Here is an 18,241-nt window from a genome sequence, read left to right as displayed (position 1 = left end):
AAATTAAAAAAATGCAACCAAACCTTGAGAAGAGGACTGATTCTTCTACCCAGAAAAACTCAGGTCTTACTAAGTGTGAAAAACTCAGGTCTTACTAAGTGTGGCCCACCTCATAAGCTTCAGAAGCATCCTATCATCGAATAAAAACTAAGTGAGGATGCCGAGTCACTTCTAAATCAGAAATTTATCTGCAAAACAGCTCATCGGAGATGGGGCCCTCCACCGGTCAAAACAATACATGGACCTGTTAGAAATATTGAATTCGAACAAGGAGTTGTTTCAGAAACTCTTACAAGATCCAAACTCATTGCTAGTGAAACACAGTCAAGAACTACGAAATGCTCAATCAGAGAAACTATCAAGAGTCGAAGGGGTCGGAAATGCAAAGCAATGCAATGATGAGACTGTCAGTCATAAACAGTCTGGGAAACAAAACATGCATAGCTTCTTTAGAAGAAAAGATAAGACAGCACAGATTAAAAATGTGTTGAACAAGATAGTCATTTTGAAGCACAAGAACCCTGTGACCATTCGAGATTCTGACTCTAACCAGTTCAAGCTCTTCGTCACAATCTCATTACACCTCAGGAAATCAAGCAGAGAGTGAAAGATTTATGTCCCATTTTGCCCTTACAGGAATTACACACAAGTTGAAACACGCAATCAAAGAGAAAAAGGAGCAGAATTCGACATCAGCAGACGGAGCTCTGCATAGGATTCCAACCGGGCTCCAGGATTCAAGAGCTATTTCTAGTACATCTTCCCAAAGTGAAAGAACCCCCAAGCATTCTAAGTTGAATGAATGCCAGCCAAGCATTGAATATGAAACTGCATTCTCTAGTTCTGATAATCAAGGAGATTCAAATCAGATGACTGTTCTCTCCCCCATCAAAGAGATTCTAATATCTACAACGAAGCTAAAAAGCATCTTGCCCAGATGCTGAATGCCGGGCATGGAGGTGAGGATTTGCCAACTGGACAGTTACCAAGAACGTTGGGGAGAATACTTTCAACGCCAGTGTAACATGTTGTCTCTGAGATAAGTCCCGGAAGGGACAAGGAACCTGGCACTGTATCTGGTTTGACTCGTGACAGTTATCGACTCCGTGGTGAAAATGTATGGTTTTTCAAACAAAGGAAAACCTGCCAACCGTTCAAGTCGAAGTCTGTTGACACAGAATGCAGAGGATTTGTCATGCACTGATGACAGATATCCAAATGGGAAAATGCAAGAGCGTAGCTCAGATTCAGAACTTCCCAAGGGGAAACTTCCTGATTCTGAAATCCAGGACAGCATCTGGAGTAGAGGAGAGTCATGGTGTAAGTTTCAATGTGGATTATGCAAAATGCGGAGGAGATTCAGTTGATGAGGATTGAAGAGAATCTTTGCCTCACATGTGCCAGCAATTGGAGCCTGGCAATTCATCAAGTGGGCCTCATCTTGAACATGCATTGTTGCAAAAAACAAAGCCCGTCCCTTATCAGGTGGGCTGCATATGAGAAAATGGATGTTGGCAAAAACAACCAACAGGCTTATACCCAATGCTCATGTGTGACCCCCTGATTAGATTGAACTGGACCTGGACATGGTCACAGTGGGGCCCACCCAGATGACTGAACCAGATACCACATGTTTGATGCAAAGATCCACCTTTTGTGGATCTCCTTAGTGGGTTCTTCATATCTTTCATTGCATCATGATTTACTGACTGATGAAATTTTCTGAAGGTGACATTGAGATAATAGAAGTAATAGATGACATCTGCACCAAAGAGAATACTCAAATTATCTGAGCTCAAATCACAGTATACCCCATACATGGAATGGGTGTGCAAAGGTCCAGGGAAACCAACGAGGCTCCCACCATACACAGTTTTGTGGCCCAAAAGATCAGGTTGGTCCTGTAATCAGGTGGTCTACATATATGATGACTATGGACCATTGGTTATAACCATCCATTTTCTCACTCAGCTTGGTCCACCTGATGACTGGATGGGCCTCATTTTCAGGCCACAGTACATACATGGTAAGCCCAACTGATGAACAGCTCAGTTCTCACACAGACACACACAAATGGAGAGCACTTGCATTGCTACTCTATTGAGCAGCCAATGGAGCTATCTTCGTGTTCCACTGGTAATTTTCCCTGTCATTTCAATTGTTTTGTTGAAGGAAGCTGATTGCTTGTTGCTACAATCCTATTTTTATCTTTTCAGGACCCATCCGAAGAGAAGAAGACACCCACATCCACATTAGCTCCCTTCTCAGGAAGCCATTTACTTATTGATAGAACGGAAGCTCCAGACAACATAAGTGAAAAGCCAGAACGTCCAAGTCCGGTATCTATTCTTGAACCATTCTTCGTCGACGATGTTATCAGTCCTGCAAGCCCCCAAATAGCCGTAGATCAATGTCACTTCTGCATATTGCATATGTGAATGATGATTCAAACTAATCATAGACCTAAATTATTAGTGAACAGACAATGCTAACCATGTAAAAAATGCTCTTCAAAAATCATTGGCCAATTTTATTGGACTTTGTATACCTCTTTCTCAAATGGTTAGGATTTGTCTAAAGTCTGTGATTTTTGGTCCATGGCCCATTCATGGTTGTCCCTAACGAATAAATAGATTGTAAATTGTAACACACACTTGGCACATGAATGGTATAGAAAGTGGGAGGACAAAAATTTGGTCCTAATGATAACTTCTTTTTTCAAAATAGGCACAATCAAATGTTATTTTTAATCTAGTATTTATACATTATAATGTTTTATTATTTAAATACTGAGTTGGCTTTTCCATGTCAACCTGAACAAAATCTAATAGCAAGCATAATCTAATGGACATCTGCAGCTGAGCTGCCAGTGGAACCACGGAGAATTCATTTCGACGAACTAGACAATTGAGATATTGATATAGCCACCATAGATACTGAAATCAACCTAAAAGATTGTGTGGAGCAGAAGGAATTGAAATTCGAGTATGTAAGAGCTGTATTGGAAGCGTCTGGTCTACAATTCGATGACTCCATTGAGTGGCAGCATTTTGCACACCAGCCTCTCAATCCAACTTTATTCGATGAAGTAGAAGCCTCATCTACCAGATCATCACACGAGTGGAGGCTCCTCTTCGATTGTATAAATGAAGTTCTTGAGGAGGTTTATGAGCAGTTTTTCAGCATCTCGCCATGGACGTCATTTGTCAAGCCAAACATTCGACCGACTCCAGTGGGGAAAGATGTCGTCCAAGAGGTTTGGAGAGGCATTGATCAGCATCTCAACCCACAATTTCCCCATACATTAGATGAGATCACTGGAAAAGACATGGAAAAATCTGGAAAATGGATGGATCTCTAGAAGAACTAATGGAAGAGGAGATACTCCAACTGCAAAATTGAATTTAGGTACCAGCATAGAGCTTTCATAGAAGGAAGCAACAGAGGAAGGGAGAGATCCAGCATGACACGACAATCTCAAGACTTCTCTCGAGTGTAGATTCATCGTGGCTAAAACTTATGTGGACATGTCATTTATCTTTGAGTTTCATGAAAACGTAAACATGAGAAATGATACAGGAACTTGTATAGCCATTGGATGATGGCATCCAAATGGGAAGCTTTACAAATTCGACTCCCCTCCACATCATCACTCAGCTCCCTCTCATCCAATTGCTATAAGTTCCATTGTATGGCAACTCTCATGTAACATGAGCAGTGTATCATTTCCAATCAAGCAATCAATTTGCCTGGGCTAACAAATTATACATGTGGGACCAAGATTTTGGTTATATGAACCTACTTATGGTAGGCCTATGGCCTACCCGAAAAAGCCTCCCCCATCAGACGATCCTGAACATCCTATTAGGCCATTTTTCTCATGATCGTATGTGGACCATTGGCCATGATCATCCTTCTACCAAATGGCCCACCAAAGGAATGGCTCAGATTGCTAAAAGGTGAACCACACCAGTACCGTAATAGGGTCGAATTAAAGAAAACGTCTTTCAATCCAAATCATATGGTACATGCTTATTTTATGTTTCATGTTCATGAAGGTTTAAACAAGCATTGCAACGATGATGGCGATGAAGTTGTGGAACATGATCCTTAAGGAATTAATGGATGCACAACTGGAGGCTTTGCACAATCCACGCAGGTTTTCAATTCTAATAATTGGAGGTATTGGTTCAGTGTCTAGAGCACCCATCTGTTGTGTCCCACTTTGGGTGGGCCATGCAAAAGATCTCCTCAATATGACAATCATAAACCTCCTATTCATGGCTTATAAATTATGATTAAGAAAAGAAGCTGAAAAGAGTTGAAAGATGGGTAGCTAAGATCTTCTACTCCCTGACCATATCAATGGTCAGGATTACAGGAGCATGGGCCACACTTATCAGAATTGAAAACCCACGAATAATGTGCAAAGCCTCGACCTGCGTATCCTAAAATTCATCATCCTTGGTACAGTAAGAAGTATTTTCATCACCAGGATTCAGAAAAGTATCTTCAGTTCAGATGGTTGAGCTCTACAATGGTAAGCTCTTGAGTGTATCAGTAGTGTGTTTGTTTCTTATCATTCCCTTCTTGTGTGTGTTGCTTCCATCAAAGGTGTTGTAACTTCGACTTGTTTGATACTGTTGTGATTAGGAAGTAATTGAAAAGAAGAATCCGAATCAAGTGTTATACGTGTATATGAAAAGCTCTCTTCGTTGTATTTGTATTAGTTTTTTGTTTGTCTCCTTAGTACATGTACAGCAATCCGGACTGTCCACAAATAGTCGTTAGTGGAAGGAGCAAAGTGCAAGAATCTCATTGATCAGATAGCGTCAACACTCAGATTTATCCTTTTGAATTCAGACAGATATCTGCTGACCAATTTATCTTGACTAACCATTTGATTAAAACCAATTGGATGGTTAGAATCGTTCTGTCAGTGTAAATTTCAACATTTACTCTTAACACAAAGCCCAAAAATTCAGACTGCCTGGATCGGCATACATCTATGACATGTGACATGAATAAGTCACCACCTTTGCCATGATGGTGAATCTGAAGACTACACCGAGAAAGGAAAATTGCCAATGCACTCCAAAAACTAAAAGAAAATAATCGTAAATCATAGAGAAAAATGTATTGATAAAAAAAAAAAAAAAAGTATACAAATATAATAGAAGCATTGTCCATCTACTTGAAAGGTGTGGGAGAGATTTTTCTCCATTGTCCATATGCTTGAAAGGTGTGCGAGAGATTTGTCTCCCTTTTCAAGGTGTCTTGGATGATGCTGGGGTCCATAGAGAACTTGTTTTTAGCATAGCACAGGGGTGGGGTCGGTAAAAAAGAAAGGGTGGCTTGCAGGTTAGCCATGTTGGCAGTTATTTGGGCTCTATGGGGAGAAATGACCAATCAGTGCTTTTGGAATCAATATGGGTCGGCACCAAATGTCTTTAGAAAGGCGAAACTAGATGCCTTGGGTTGGGCTTCTTGTTTTAAGGGTTTTGACATATGTAATTCTTCCGTTGACCATTAGGTTTTGCATCTGCTGCTAAAGCCTTTTTGGCACTCTTTTTCAATACAAATTTTCATTACCTTTCCAATAAAAAAAAAAGAAAAAAAGAAAAAGAAAAAAAGAAAAGAAAAGGGCAAACATAATTTAGGCTTGGCCAGAATCAATGGCGTGTTTAGAGATGATAAAGGGAACATTTTCGGATTCAATTGGTACTAAACCTTCAAGTGTATACATTTGTGTGTGTGTGCATGCACGAGTAGGATTTTGCAACAAGTAGGGAGAAAGCCATGGTACGAAAATTGCACCAGTCGGATAATTGTAAGCACCCCATCAATAGTATGGAAAATGGACAGTAAAAATTGAACAGATAAACAAAATAGGTCCAAGTATCATAACCATCTATCCAATAGATGCCACTTTGTATTGCTTATGATTCCAAATTAGCACTTTGATGATAATAACTATGCGATCTGCCTCATAAGAAACAGATGGTTGGAACAAATCAGGTTAGGATCATCCAATTGACATGATTCTTGCACCACGGCTTGCTCCTAATGGTACCATTGGATGAACTGTCAGGATTGATGATTGGCCATCCCATGTGGCAACATCTCCATGAAGGTGGGGATGGATGTTAGTAAAACCCATATATTTGGATATATATACACCCCCACCTTAAGGGGGACATTAGCAACGTCCACAAAGCTTTTAAATAGCACATGGCATGACCTATCATCGATTTGAATTGTCAATTCATTGATACAACTAGTGGCCAGCCGTGGTGCAAAAACATGCCAATTGGATGGCCGTAAAATCCAATCAATAGCATAGAAAACGGACAGTAAATATTGAGTGGAGAAACAAAACAGGTTTGGAGACGTTATATGACAAGCACCTCCAGCTCATCAATTACCTCAGCAGTAAATCGACAGTTGAAAGCTTGCCCCAAGAGACCCCTTCGCTAACATGCAAATCAGCATCATAATTTTCCTTGGGATGGATTTATTATTATTATTATTATTATTTTTTGAAAAATTGCAAAATTTATTAAAACACTTGCGAAAGCAATGACTTAGGTAGGGAATGAATACAAAGAAGGAAAGACAAAATTAGAATCCTTTAGGGCTTCCAAGTTAGAAGCCCACTAAAAAACAAGCGATTTGACCCTCCAAACCGCACTCCCCTAGAGGACACTTGTTGCGAAAGCAATGTTTGTTCTGCTCTCCCCAAAGTACCAAAAGGCTCGCTATTAAGGCTAATGCCAAAGCGCTTTACCCACCTTCCCAATCCCTCCAAGATTTTAAGCTAAGAGGTAGTCTTCTATTGAGTTAGGCATCACCCACACTCTGCCAAAAAGGGACATGACTGAGGTCCATACTGATCAAGCAAAGAAACAATGAATGAATCGGTGGTCCATTGACTCCACATCTCTCATACACATCAAGCAAACATTTGGAATGACCATAGACTGCTTCTGCAGATTATCTATGGTGAGGATCCACTTCCTTCTGACCAAAGGAAAGCCACAACTTTAGGCGGCACATCGTATCTCCAAGAACAATAAGGGTTGGTCTTCAACCCCAACTATATGTTCCAAATCCGACTATAGAAGGAACAAACCGAGAATTGACCAGACTTGTGATTGCACCAAGCCAATTTTTCTGGCCTCCCTATAATAGGGTGATGGTCTTTAAGAATGCCAAGCGGCCACAACAAATCCTCCACTTCCTCTTCCCAAAGATCCTTCTACGCGGAGGAGCCCAAACCACTTGGCCCCACACATTGAGTAGCACCGAGCAACTGTGATGTTTTTCTTACGAATATAGACTAGCTAACCTGGAAAACTCTACCATTCTAGGGGCGGGGCTCTTGGGGATTAGACAGATGAGAGTGGCGGTGAAAGCTCTCGGAAGAGGACCTCCAGAAAATAGATAATGTGCAGCTGTGAGGATGTTGGGGCCCACAATGTCACAGCAACTAAGAAAGAAAGAAGCGGAGAAACCGTTGGGGCCTGGAGTGCTGTCCGTAGGGATGCTCTTGATGGCCTCTAAGATTTCATCACTCAATGGAGCTGCCATCAGTGATACATTGTCCTCTGTTGAGATAGAGGAAGGAATGCAATCCAGGAGATCAGCAGGGACATCAAAAGGGCTCCCCTGCAGCACCGAGGAGAAGAAATCTGTAGCCGTAGATTTTATTGAAGCCTGGTCAAACAGAACAACCCCATTATCCAGCTGAATTTTCGAAATGTTTGATCTTCTAGCATGGCAAGATGCAACGCTGTGGAAGAACTTAGTGTTGTGGTCCCCCTCTTGAAGCCAACGGTTTCTGGATTTTTGTTTCCAGAAAATTTCCTCGCATAGCTCCATGTGAGCAAGAATATCTCTGGCCTAATTCAGCTTAAGGGTATTCTCTGGATTGTTAACTTGAAGTATTCTGTCTTCAGCAACCGCGAGTTCCTCCTCGGCGATCTTGACGTTCTTGAAAACATTACTGAAAGTGTCCTTATTCTAGCACCTAAGGGCTGTTTTAACATTTCTAAGTTTAGACTGGAGGGTAGCCATGGGATCGCCTACGAAGTCCACTTCCCAGGTGCATCGAATAAGGTCCTGGCATGTGTCGTGAAGCGTCCACATTTGCTGGAATCTGAAGGGCTTTGGGAAGGATCTGAGCGTAGCTGGGGAAGAAAGGAGAAGTGGGGAGTGGTCTGAGTTCACCCTGGATAAATGTTGTACCTGAAAGTTTGGAAAAGAAACCTGTCAGGGGCCATTGCAGCAGATTCTGTCTAATCTGACGCACGATCTGGCCTGACCACTATGGTTATTACACCATGTGAATTGGTTTCCTGAAAAACCTGCGTCAAGAAGGCCTGCCCTGTTAAGAGCATCTCCAAAGTCTGAAGCACTGACACTATCGAAGGTGCCTCTCCCACGCCTCTTAGACGCAGATCAAACTGCATTAAAATCTCCAGCTACAATCCAAGGAAGAGCAGGGCCAACACCAAGCACTGCAATCTGGTCCCATAGGTTCCTACGGAGTAAGGTGGAGCATTTCACATAGACGAAGGAGAATAAGACAGTGACTGGGCTGCCCTGAGGAGTAACCGAGAGGGAGAGCATTTGGGAGGAAGCTGCAATGAGATCAACTGTTAGAAAGGGGCTATAGAAAACCCAAATCTTACCTCCCTGAGAAGTGTTAGATACTGAAGAATGGAAACCAAGCTGAAGGCCAACATGCACTCTCTTGTCCTCCCCGAACATTGGTTCAAGGATGGCTATAATGGAAGGCTTGAACTTGGTAATAAGGTGATGGAGGGTTGAGGTAGTTGCTGTGTTTCCCACTCCCCGAGCGTTCCGAATAAGTAAACTATCCATTAGTAACGGTCACCGAGAGAGATTTTCGACGCCTGAGTTTCCTCAATCTACCATTCCAGCTATCCTGAGATCTTGAGCATTCTGAGGGAAGGATGTCCCGGGGTTGGACATGAGTCTGATCATTGGTCTTCATTCTCCTGCGGTAAATACGATGAACAGGGTTGGACTTCTTAGGAGAGAAAGGAGGATGATTGTGGGGGGGGGGCGGAGCGGGGCGGGGCTGATTTCTCCCTTGAAAGGCAGAGAGGTGAGGCAAGAGGGGAAAGAAAGGAACCGTTGAGTTGGTTTGAAGGGGAGGCCTGAGGACTAGGGGAGGAGAGGTGTTGGTGTTGGGAGGCCTGATGAAGGGGTGAGTTGAGGGGGGTATTAGGTAGCTGTTTCTGGGGTTGGCTTTGATTAGGGAAAGGCTGAAAGGGATGGCCTAATGGAGATAGTTGAGTTTGAAAGGGCTGCTTGGGAGAAGTAGCCAGGTAAGATGGGATATAAGGGGTAGGTGAGTGGCAGGGAGAGAGTCTGAGGGTAGGGAGGGGATGGGATATAGGGGGTTTTAGAGCTTGAAAAATGGGGATAAATCAACCGTGAGGTGAGCATCCTCCACCGAGTCGAGCCTAAGGGTGCGAGCAGGGAAGGAGTTCCACGTAGCCACTTCGCCATCATCCTCAGATTCTTCAAACAAGGAGCCCAGTTTGAGAGGGTTATTCCCCTCAGAGAGGGCCTTCTGACCTGACCCAAAAAAACGAAGAGGCCAGCAATGGGTCTCCTTGAAATGCTGATGAGATTCCTAACAAGGGATCAATGGATGGAGTCAAGTGAGCGTGGAGTTGGGGGTTTTTGCAAACAGTTAGGATCTTCTGAGGGTTAGAAGAGGTGGGAGTAGCCCTGGTGGAAGGAGTAGGCGAGGGGATCGTGACCAGAAGATCTTCAAGTGTAGGAGTAGTGGCTGGTGGGTTAGGTAGATGGTTGGACATGTGATGAGCAGGGACAAAAGCTAAGAGGTTGGCATCATCCCAGGAGAGGTCACAAGTAGCAATGGATGAGAGAGAAAGGGTAGGTTCCAATGCTTGATGAGGAATGCTAGATACCTGATCTGGTATATTACCTGGGAGGGAAACGATGCAAGGAACATGAGGGGCTGGAAGGATGTGGGAAGGACTTGGTATGGGGGTCCGACCCATGAGAGGGACCTGGCCCGAAGTAGAGCCCTAAACTACAGCAGCAAGGTGGGATGTATCAAGATGCCTAATAGCATTGGGAGAGTTCTCAACATTGGTACGAACATCTGGTGGGCAGGTTGCAGTGACTGGGCCATTATGACAAATAGGTGGTGAGGGTCGAATAAGAGGCTCTTCTCTGCATACGGGATGGTTGATAACTGGGGTTTCTGCTTGGGATGGGTGACGAAAGGCCTTCTCCACCCATTACTTGGTAGATAGGATGGCAGCAGAGGTGTTGTCAAGCCGAGGGACATCTCCTATTGAGGAAGGGTGGATGGGATCAAAAACACCCCAAATGGGGTATTCTTTGCCTGCCACAAACAAGCTACGGATCCTGTGAATATTTGTTCCTGGACAGATCTTGACTTTACCCTAGCACCGATCTGAACTAACCCCACTAAGGAGCATCTGTCGATCTCCAGCACTTCCTCGAATGTATTTCCCAGACCAGTAAAGACTGATTCCATCCAAGCCTGTGCCAGAATATCATAAATGGTGATCCAAATACCTTCCTGGAGAAAGGAGGGCTTAGGACTCCATGCCTCCACCCGAGAGAATCCTAAAGAGGAATGCATTCTGAGATCGCGGTGGAAGGAGATGAGCTCTTCGCGAGTCTTGAATACTAGGAGAAAGCAGTCCTGAGAAAGGCGAGCAATCTCGATCACCGATGCAACATATCTGGAATTGGCTAGGGCACGAGAGATGTGTAACTGAGAGATTTCTCTGTTGACGGAATATGCAAATAGTGCCATGGATAGTTTACCCTGCATAAGGCGGACTTCTGAAGGGTCCGCTACAAAGGAGATAGAAGCCAAACCTGCTCTTGTGATTGGACGAGAAGCATCGCCGTTGCTGGAAGGGATGGCTGTGATTGGACGAGAAGCATCGTTGTCGCTGGAGGGGATGTCCCTGATGGGAGCTGAAGAAACGATGTTGCGATAGGAGCCCTTTTGTGATTTGTTCCCCTGATAGGTGGGATCAACTAATCGCCTCTTCGGTTTGGGGTTATCAATGGGGGGGAATTTCCTGGGGTTGGCCATAGCCGCTGTGAGGACCTTGCCATCGACCATCTTCCCATTCAAAACCCCAATGGCCGTGTAGGCGTCCACAGCGTAGAGGAAACGGACGAAGGCGTAGCTCTTGCGTCGATGGAGCCTTTCATTCCATGGGGAGAAGACATCTACAAGCTTCCCGAATCTCCCAAAAATCCTAAAGGGGTCATCTGGAGAGGTATCGAGCGTGATCTTCCAACGAAGAGGCTGAAGCTTCTAGGTTGGTTGGCCATAGATTTGGGGAAAAAAGGGGTTTTATCTCAAAAGGAGAAGCGAAGAAATCATCGCCCTAGAAATCGAAGGAGAAATCACCCAGCCTTCATCGCCCTAGAAATCGCCCCAACTGTAGAGGTTTAGATGTGTGTGCTTCAGCAAAAGGATGCAATAGATGTTAACATCGGATCTCCATCAATGCAGTTTCTTTAGGTTAAAAAAATAAAAAAAATGATGGTTTTGATGCATGGCATAGGGTTTTGGTGCATGACCCTAGTCTTAGGCAATGTAGGTTGTATGGGAAGCTGGAAGAGTCTTTTATCCACCTCCTGCCATGGCTAGTCAGACCTTGGTTCAGAAGGCTTTAGCTCTTTTTCGTAGTTGAATGAACATGAAGTTCTTCTATCAGTTTGTTTTGTCTCCAACTGATGGTGGACCCATCGTATGGACAGCTTGGATGTTCCACAAGAGTGCCAGCTTCGCCTTAATGGTGGTATGTACAGGGGTTATCATTTACAAGAATGTGGCATGCATACGATGAGAAAAACAAGGACATGCAAGATTCACAATAAAAGAAACCTGGAAGGACGACCCTCCAAATCGACTTCTGCTGATTCATCTGTAGCTGATCCAGTCATATTATTCACCCATGCTTCGGCCTAAAAATGAATTGCAGGCATAAGTTTGACCATAGCTTTGCTCCCTAGTTACAGGTAATAATAGTATACTTAAGGTCTTTTTTAACAATCCCTGAAGTTTCATTAAAAAATTCAACTATTTTCCCAATGTCTCCCCATGTTTTCCAAAAAGTGTAATAAATTATCCGATACAAACGATATATCCCATGCGATAACTTATACGTATTTGTATGCCAAGGATGCGATAAGTAACATGATACCGATATTTCGAACATTGGTTCCAAGTAGTTTTTAGGTTACAGTTTTTTGTGAATTTCATCAGTGGCGGATGTAGGCAAATTTGTCTCACTTCATTTCAAAGAAAACTGGAGATTCATATATTTTTTTTCATAGTTTATGCTAAAGTTCTCCTTAACAACTTTTATCAATTAAAAACACAATGATGTTAGAGACCCAATCAGCCAAAGCAAGTAAACTGCAACCATTAGAAGACTAAATATATTACTAAGAGATTAAGCAAGCATTGAAATATTCCACAAGATGAAATACAGAGAGAGCCAAACCATGCAGCCCATCATGGGAATATGGCAACTCCCTTAATCTCTAGCCCAATGTAATGCATCTACGGACTACGATTTCATTACAGTCCGAATACTACATGGAGGATTCCTCTTAAAATATCTCCTCGGCTATTTGGACAGAAAAGGCATGACCTTGCAGCAACATAAGGGGCGCACGCATGGAATGAGCACAAGACCTACCAATGGTATCACTGCATCAGCAGCATCAATACCCCTTGGCAAGGACCATGGGCACCATGGACCCTCATCAGGATTATCCTGATTGTGCCCAACTTCCTTGAACAGAAGACCCAACATGGTGAGTGATGATTGAAGTTGAGAATCATTCCAGTAACCTTCAAAATTAGCTAAATGACTGACAATGTCAAGCTACGATTCATGCTAGAAAATATAACACAAACCCACCAACTTCATGTAATGGAGACATACAAAATGGCAAAAAGATAGTAATTATGCACGAGAAAATGAAAATTAGCGCCCATACATTCCTTTCCATTCATGAAGACTGTATCCTATGCATATTTATGTATGTTATTAAGAACCTGAACAGCCCCATCAGCTTATATCGTTAGGCATACAATATTTCTGTTAATGAAGTGAAAAATTGGTATGGAAGTACTTTGTTCTTCAAGCCGGGAAAGCATAAAGGAATCAACATTTAAATTTTTTGAAGGTGCATTGGATGTACGCCAAATAACAAGGGGCTTGAATGTTTTGTGGAATGGAGGGGTTACAATTTCCAGTGTTTGGGGCAGCAGAAATAGGAAACCAAATTACATCAGAAACTGTTCTTTCCACCCCAAATCACCATTGAAGACATTCACAAGAAGGCAGCTCTAAAGCTCTACAACATTAATTTGGGTGGCAAAGCAACTTGCCTGCCCCCTGATTGTACAGGCATCCAAACAGATGCTTAAGCATAATAATCCCCTACAGTAGTGATAAAGGCTACAACTGAGTACATATTGCATCATCATTCTACAACAAGTATGACAACACCAAGGGAACTAAGATGCATTGACATGTTTTTCCATGACTAGGAAGGAGATAGATCTTACTATTTTTAATGCATTTTCCAATTTTACCACTTGAGGATAAGCTTTTGACCGTGCCTCCACGCTTGTCATTGAGAAAATTGAGATTGTGAGTTGAATAAACTTTAGATGCAGCGATTTGCAACTCCAAGAGATCAGACCAAACAAAGCACAGTTAGTATATGAACGTAAATAACATACATACAAGTGCATAATGAAAACGGGAACTACTCAAACAGAAACAATGACAAAACTACCCAACTCCTCAAAATTGTAGAGGTTGATGTGTACAGCCTGTCCAACATAAAAACAAGAGGAGGATTTGAGTATTTGTCACATTAATCGATGATTACTCTCAATTCAGTTACCTCTACTTTACATAATAAGTCATATGTCTTTGAGACATTCAAAAGGTATAGGCTCAAATTGAATAACAATTGAAAGGAGTATCAAAGTCTTGAGGTCAGACCAAAGAGAATAATACAGATCGAATGAATTCGAAGAGTTCTTAAACAGAGAAGGCATTGTCTCCCAATGAAGTAGACAGCCTACAATAGAAAAGTAATCGCATCCCCAGTCCTCATGAGACAATTCTCCTACTGATGGTGGCGGTTTCACTCCAGATATAAAACCCAATTTCCTTTTTAGTATATTTTGATGGATTGGGACCATGAAGATAGCTGCAAATATCCAATTTAACTGTAGTGATGCACAGACTAGGATGTTGATCTGATGCAGCAAATCCATTCTTTCAACTATCGATATTAATACGGACACACAAAGAGGAAGTTTGAGAATTAGAAATGAATGTATTTGAGGGAAATAGGAGTACCACCAAGAAGTAATAAGATGATGAAAGTAGACTTTAGATTCATGTGCAATAGAAATCAAGAACTGCAACTGCTTAAAAGGTGTGAGTCGGTAGAAATTGAAGGCGCTGAGAGGGAGAGGGGATGGAGGTAGTAACAAAAGATTTGATGGGCTATGGTCTAACTGAAGTTATGGCCATTGATAGAGTGGAATGAAGGAACATGATTCATGTAGCCGGCCCTAATTAATTGGTATAAGTCTTAGATGTTGAAGCACAAACATGAAGCAATGAACGATAACAAGGTCACTTACAAATGGCCACTGCGATGCAGCGACTGTTTCTAATCGACGCTGACGGAGTCTGATGCGGCAGAAGTGGCAGCGACGGTGATTTAGACGCGGTGGACTGTGGCGCTGCTAGACTACACGGTGGCGGCTGGGCGCTGCTGACTGAGGAGGGAAAGGAGAAGAAGAAAAAGGGCAGAGAGGTCTTGCCGAAATCGGATTGCGTGCTGAGTCACGGAAACGGATTGGCTACTCTCCCTGACACCAGCCCCGTGGCTGGTGGTCGGTGCTCTGTGGGCCCCACCATGATGTATGTGTTTCATCCATTCCGTTCATCCATTTATAAAGATCATTTTAGGTCTTTTTTCTAAAAATAGGAGGGATATAAACCTTATGTGGACCACATCACAGGAAAACAATAGTGATTGGATATCCATCATTTAAATCCTCCTCAGGCTCACTGTACTGTTTATCTGACATCCAATCTGTTGATTAGATCATAAAGACCCAGATGAAGGGAAAAAAATAAAGATCAGCTTAATCCAATACTTTTACGGCCTCCAAAAAGTTTTTAATAGTCGATGTTCATTCAACACTATTTCCTGTAATGCGGTCCACTTGAGATTGGGATATACCTCATTTTTGTATAATTTCATAAAATGATCTATAAAACTAGATGGACAGCATGGATGAAACACATAAATCATGGTGGGGGCCACAGTGCACCGAACACTAGCCATTTGCTGGTGGCAGGGGGAGTAGCCAATCCATAAACTCTGTTGGGCCCACCTTGTACGTGGTCTTTCTACGGTGTACATCCGGTTTTCATCTAATTTAAAGAGTTGAGCCCAAAAATTGAAACATATCCAAAGATAGAGTGTATCTTACACACGAAACAAACATTGGGGATAATGATTTCTAACATTGAAACCTTGCTAGGCCCCTAGTGATGATTATTTATAACCTGTTTATAATATCATACAGACTTAGAAAACACAAATGCAAGCTTATCCATAACTTCCATGGCCTCTAAGATTTTTTCAAAGGTAGATGTTCAATTCAACTATATTGCCTGTGGTGGGGTCCATTTGAACATTATATATGCTTCAATTTTTTGTCTCAAGCCCTAAATTATTTGTTAAAATGGATGGACAGTGCCGATAAAATACATAAATCACAAGGGTTTACTCGGTACGCATGGTGACTGTTGGAATTTCACTGGGGACAGATTTCATGCCAAAGTATGCTGGTTGGGAACCACCCATATGTTTTTGATAAATCTAGTGTGTCCATCCATTATGCAAGCTCATTTTAGTATGTGTGGCAAAAAAATGAAGTGTATCCAATACTTAAGTGGGCCACAATAACGAAAACAATAAGCATTCAGTGAGCACCGTTGAAGCATTCTTATGGCTATACAAGTTTTGTATTAGAATATATTTTTCGTGTTTTCACTTCATCCCATTTGAAATAACCTTATAAAGGCTTTGGATAGCATATAAATAGTTTTGCATCAGAATATATTTTTCGTGTTTTCACTTCATCCCATTTGAAATAACCTTATAAAGGCTTAGCATATAAATATTAAAGTGGAGCCCAAGAAGGTTTCAACGGTAGAAATTTCTTTCCCCAAATTTCCCTCTAGTATGACCCACTTGAGTTTTATCTCCACCTCATTTGTAGTCACATTTGCTAAAATGAGCTTGCAAAACAGATGGGTGGAATGGATTTCTCACGTACACTGCAGTGGCCCTAACCAGCATCCCTTCAAAGAACTTTGTGCGCAAAAGCCTTTCGAATGAAATCCCCGTCCGATTTTTACCAAATTGTGCTCTTAGTAGGCTGAGAAAACTCTATAGGTCCACTGTGATGTATGTGTCTTATCCATACTGTTCATCCATTTTTCCAGCTTACTTTCTAGCGTGATTCTAAAATTTAAGTATATATAAAGCTTAAGTGCACTACACCACAGGAAACTATGAAATTTTACACATACATTTGAAAACTTCTTAAAGTATCACTAGTTCAAACTGACATTTGTGTTTTCCTTTCATTCATGTATTTGTAAACTTATAAACAAGTTGGATAACAAATAAAGATCACCATGGGTGCTAAAAAGGTTTCAACAGTGCATTGTATCGCGTGGAAGCGGATGTGTTGACGTCATCAAGTTATGTGGGTCCCATCATGAGGTATGTGTTATATCCCAAATGTCATTTCATTTAGCAAGATCATCCTAAGTCTTCAACCGAAAAATAAGACAGGTCTAAAGATCAATTGGACCACATTGCAAAAAGCTGTGGAAGATTGAACGTCTACCGTTGAAACCCTTTTGGGGTCAGAGCAAAGGATGTTTGTTCTGGTTAGAGTGGTCGGTTGGCAGCTTGGGAAAGTAGAGGGTGCTGTTTATGTACATTTGGTCAAGTGAGGTTTGCTTTGGTCAGCTATGTATCCAACCGTTTGCCTCTAGTCACTGCAGCTATGCACTATCTGTGTGGACGGATTCGTTCAGCTCTCTCAGCAGCTTCCCTCTGCTACGCTGTCGTGGTTTTGCTATGCTGCAGGCAGATGGGCTCTGTCAAGATCTCTAAGCCATGGTTCGGTCTTCAGGCTGATACGTTTGGCCTCATGATTCCTGCCGGCCGTCTTAAAGTGGCCCTCTTTTACAGTCATTTTCATGATGGAAAATGGGGACTGTTCCCCTGTCCTAGGTGTGCGATCAAGTATCTCGGGCGGAATCATTGCTGGATTAGAATCTCTATCCTCCTGGTCCATGTGGTATTGGAGGGTTAGGATCGAGTCCCTTAGGTGCAGTTTGGAGGTGCGCTATGCCCACACCCCTTGGGAGGCGAACACCGCCGCGGATGGAGAGTGACGGGCAAGTGGACCGCTGGTACAGAGCGATAGGTGATTTCCCCCCAAACATTCGTGGTTTTTTTTGTTCTTAGACAAAATTAGCTAGGGAAGCCTGCGGTGGGGCTGATTTGTTTGTTTTAGTTTCTTTCCAGATTTTCCTTAGCTTCTTACAATAGGTGGGCCCAACCAGTTCGGGCTTGCCCGAATCTTAGCCTATATAGCTGCTGTGATCTTGTAATCTCATTGTGGAATGAATACATTGCATCTTTTTTATAAAAAAAAAAAAAAGAAAAAAAGATGGCATGCACCCTTTTGTTTTTGCTGGTGCATGCATGCCTGAATTGATGCATAGATCGTTTGCGTATCAATAATATTACAGGTAGTGTGCTCCCACTTTTTGCTTGAAGAAAGAAAACATGAAAAACAAAAAATTTAAAAAAAAAGTTAGGCCTAACTAGGGTGGTTTGGGCCAAGTCCGTCTAAAATAACTTAAGCCCTACCTTGGCTAAAATAATTGATTGAGCCATGCATGTCAAGACTAAGCCTGGCACACAAGCCACCCTTACCCACAACCACATGTGAGAAGTATGTGACTCAAAACAAAACAATTCAAATGGTGGGCCTTAGTATAGATGGATCATAAACTGATCTAGACCACATGAGAAATATTTA

General features: G+C 42.3%; 1 pseudogene; it reads left to right on the top strand.

The window, feature by feature from the left end:
• The first annotated feature begins 232 nt into the window (after positions 1-232).
• Positions 233-3,632, top strand: LOC131225922 (uncharacterized; annotated as a pseudogene).
• Positions 3,633-18,241: the final 14,609 nt, after the last annotated feature.

This window comes from Magnolia sinica, chromosome 14 (genome assembly GCF_029962835.1).
Source record: "Magnolia sinica isolate HGM2019 chromosome 14, MsV1, whole genome shotgun sequence".
Taxonomy (NCBI): Eukaryota; Viridiplantae; Streptophyta; class Magnoliopsida; order Magnoliales; family Magnoliaceae; genus Magnolia; species Magnolia sinica.
This window is presented reverse-complemented; position numbering and strand designations above follow the sequence as displayed.